Raw genomic sequence first — 4,183 nt, 5'->3', positions numbered from 1 at the left:
TCATTAAAGAGAATGAAGCTCATGATTTACAGTTCACCTATGTTCTCCATAAGATGATTGATTATCTCACTCTTTGAACTTCTGCCACACTTGTTTTTCCTGCCTTACTTCTGAGAAACCCAAACTTCATTCCATTATTTCTGTACTTCATTGGATTGTTGGAGAAAAATCATAAGGCTGCCTGTAGACTTCACTGAAATTTCAAGAGACCATGAGTTGTGTGACAATATTTCTTCTGATCTATCCTACACTTCAAAGCGACCATTCAAAACATAAAACATACCTCGAATTATCTCAGTCAGCATCTCTTCCCTCCTATGACAGGATTTCTGCTTGTCCTATTATTTTTCATGTAATAGTGACAAAAGCATGCCCCCTACTTCCTCTTTTGACCCTCTGCCTTTGTTCTTAATCACATTGCTATTCTTTCATAAATTTACCCAATCTAGATTTTGTTTGCTGTCTTTCTCTCTTTTTTAGCACTAATTTCTTCCCCTGACCTGAATCTTGCTCACCTTTTGAATGCAAAACCTTCTCTCTTAATCATGGTATGCCACAAAGTCTCTCTCTGTATGTCAAAGTTCATAACCTGGTTAGGACTTGTTTCCTCAACATGTTTCACTTCCTTTTGCCACTTTCAACTTGACTTTCATCCAATAGTCTTTTTCCATGAAACTTTTCCTCCACAGGTCATTAATGACTTCTGATAGCTTTTTATCAATCTCCACTTAGACAAGCTCTCCTGTAGTATTTGTCACTAACTAGCTTATTCTCTTTAAATTAGTCACTTCTCTTAGCTTCCCTCATTTCTTACTCTACCATGTTTTCTTTAAACATGGCATCATTTATCCGTGGTTGTTTTAAATGAAGATTATGCCTGAGATCGTTTATGAGTGACTACAAACACTGTGATCATCAAAGGGGCTGACCATATAGTCAAATGTCCCCCTGCCACTGGGGATAGAGGAGGTCTCGTGGTACCTCTCTGCATATCTGAGAAAGTAGAAGCCTCACCAAGAAAAAGAAAAGATGCTGAGAGGAAGAGAGGGATGTGTGTAAAACTCCAAAAGCCCAGGGGACAATTTTGGAATCTCCACTGTCAATTATTAAGTCTAGAATACGTGTAGAGACAAAATTAGTAGAAGAAAACCTCTTTTAATGTTGCTATCTGTTCTATTCTCAAACTGAAATATTTGTGTGGGAGGGAAATATTTGTGTGTTTGTTTGTTTTTAATTCAGCAAGAAGGAGACTTTGATCTACTAGGATCCCTAAAGGGCACACAGGCTTTCACTGTCCATGAGAAACAATATCTCATTAGAAGATGGAGTAACATAAAGGAGAGTTTGGTATCCATTTCAGTTTTATGGCCTCAGAGAAAAAAAGTCATCAAGTTAAAGCTGCCTTTATGCTGCACACTCACATGTTGACAGCCGAGGCTGAAGAATTTACACTGTGGGAAAACACAGTCATTGTCCACAGCTCTGTACTTCATCTCTGAAAATGTGTAGTTCATTTGAGAATTCAGTTATCAGTCTCTCAGCACTAAACGTGAGAACTGATTTTTCCAAATTAGCACAAAGGTTACATCTGACAGGGTGCAGAAACCAGAACTGCTGCAAGATGGAGGCTACAGACATGTTTGAGACAGAACTAAGGGCCTGTGAATCACAAGCTTCTTGAAATTAAATACCATTACTGAATAAAATTGGAAACATAGTGTTTACACACTCATGCGTAAAATAAATTAGTTTTGAGGCATCAGCAGAGACTGCACAATCATCTGTATTCCACAAGTAAAACATAGCCTTACAAGGTATTTTTTTCAGGGGTCTATGGGCTATTAAAACTAATTTTGGCATAGGACTTAATATATTTTTCTCAAAACAATTCAACTCTTTTGGAAGAATCAATTTGCCTATTTTAGGTGACCTTTAATTTTTGTTCCTGATAAAAGCAAAAAAACAAAAACAAAAGCAAAAACCAAAAACAGTTGTCTAAAATTGGATCCTGAAATATCTAGATTTTTAAAAATGGAGTTCTACTACTTTCATAATTACTAAATTTACATTTATATAGTAGTGCCAATAAAAGTTTAAATTCAGTTTTAACAGGAACTATTAGGAATGAATAACACTTCCAGATGAAGAAACTTCAGAGAAATGAAACCTATTGATTTTTTAAAATATTAATATGTAACAGGTTTCTAAAAAACCTTCATCATTGATAATAAACTCTAATTTAAAGTTTCTAGAGGTTAGAGCAACTTTTGATTTCAGGAAATATACTGGTATGGGTTGGACATGATGTAGCAAAATTCACTGCTTTTTCTTGGGCTACATAAATTCTCTCAATATTATATGTTTTTAAAATCCAATTCTAATTTCTGCTTACTAATAATGTGGAAATAAAGTAAAATTTTTCTGTTGTATATTCTTAGTAAGGAAACAAGTTTACACTGCCATTATAGTAATGATTTCTTGACATTTGAAATGAAAATACTACTACCCAGTTGTATGTATTAGCCATTCAATAGAGCAGATGGCTGGAGGCCTGCAGTAGTTTTCTATTTGACGGCAACTGTTCTTCAAAACTTTATGTCTTGGACTAATATCAGGATGATATTCAATTTGGAGGGCAGACTATAGTCCTTAGCATGAGATAAAGTTTTACCTTGACTTTGGCCCTTACATTTAATGGATTATATTACCTACCACCTACAGTTGTGAAAAGAATGACCACGATAATATATAAAAAAAGCACTGAGCAAGTGCTTGGCATGTAGTAAGCACTTAATAAATGTTAATTATCTCTGTATCCTTTTTCCCACTTCCGCTGGGTGGAGGATGCTTAGGAAACTTGGTCAGACTCATTCTGTGAGTGATTATATTTGAGTCAGGGTGAAAGGGCAGCCAGAGTCGGGTTTAATATATGAAACCACATGGATCCTTGAGAGAGCCAAGACCCCGCGAACACAAACAGACCTAATTACAATGCTCGGAGTGTGAGGCCTTCCCACTCATTTCAGGAAGACCTGTTTTCTTTTAGTGGAATTTCCTAAAAGGATCGTGCCTGTAGATAGACTAACCCACTTGCCTTTTTCTGTAATTGAAATGGTATGCAAGTCATCATTCCACTTCCTCTCACTTGTAACATTCATACCACGATGGCCTGCCCTTTTTGGAATCAGCATAGCTTCCTCTGTGGTCATGTACTAGGATGTTTCATAAGATTCAAATTTCTCCACAAGATGCATTTGTAGAAAAAATAGAACCAAGAAATATGACTGCAAATAAACTATGAGTGCCCAAATTAGCAGTGCATGGTACCAGATACCCAACCTCAAATCACTTATACAGCCTTTTTAATACACTATTTCAATCCTGCCATCTTTAGAAACACAAAAATTGTCAGAGTATCCAACTGTGTTTTTCTTTAATAAGTAAAATGAGTTATCTGCAAAAGCTTTGCATAATGTCAGACTTCTTATGATGCCATTTTGCAATATTTCTTTGGCTTAAATAAGTGAGTAATATTTTGCTGACTTTGGGGAAAAAGCCCTTTATAAGCTTTACTTCATGGTCATTTGAGCAGATGAATATTATAGAAGCCGAGTGATGATTCTGTTAAAACAACAGCAGCAACAACAAAGGTCCTCTTAGTTTTTGTAGCCTAAGAAAGAAGGAACAAGGATACAGTATTTTTTTAACCTTTGAATTATATATTCTATGAGTTACCACTGTATCCACTAGTTAGCAATCCTGGGATATCAATGTATAGAGTCACAGAAATAAAAAATGGCAATATTTATGGCTATTTTTCCTGAAATTATGTTGAAACTTAAATATGTAATAATTTAAAATAGTTATTCATATTCATACCTAAACACAACCTGATAATGTTTTGTTTTCTTATGAATCTATTACCTAGAAAAATTTTTATCCTAATAAAAAGTGCACATCCATTATATGTGTAATGTTTCCAAAAATAAATATGCATCATGAAACTACTCTACTTTCTAAGTAATGATAAATTTTAAAAATCACTAAATATACCCTTTTTTTCTAAAGAGCTAAAAAGTTACCAAAATATAGTTTCATTTGATCTTATTTTCTAAGGACCTACTTTCTATGTCACATTTTGTCTGAGAAACATTACCACTTTTAACTAGTTTTGTTTGAAATT

At 34.6% G+C, this 4,183-nt stretch overlaps 1 protein-coding gene across 1 annotated transcript in view; it reads left to right on the top strand.

Moving 5' to 3' along the window:
• The window catches only part of SEMA3A (sema domain, immunoglobulin domain (Ig), short basic domain, secreted, (semaphorin) 3A), a 257,094-nt gene that overhangs the window by 160,281 nt on the left and 92,630 nt on the right, over nt 1-4,183 (top strand). The gene's annotated exons all lie outside the window — the stretch shown is intronic.

Source organism: Propithecus coquereli, unplaced genomic scaffold (genome assembly GCF_000956105.1).
Source record: "Propithecus coquereli isolate 6110/MARCELLA unplaced genomic scaffold, Pcoq_1.0 Scaffold312, whole genome shotgun sequence".
NCBI lineage: Eukaryota > Metazoa > Chordata > Mammalia > Primates > Indriidae > Propithecus > Propithecus coquereli.
The sequence above is the reverse complement of the archived record's forward strand: the minus strand, read 5'-3'. Positions and strand labels throughout refer to the sequence as shown.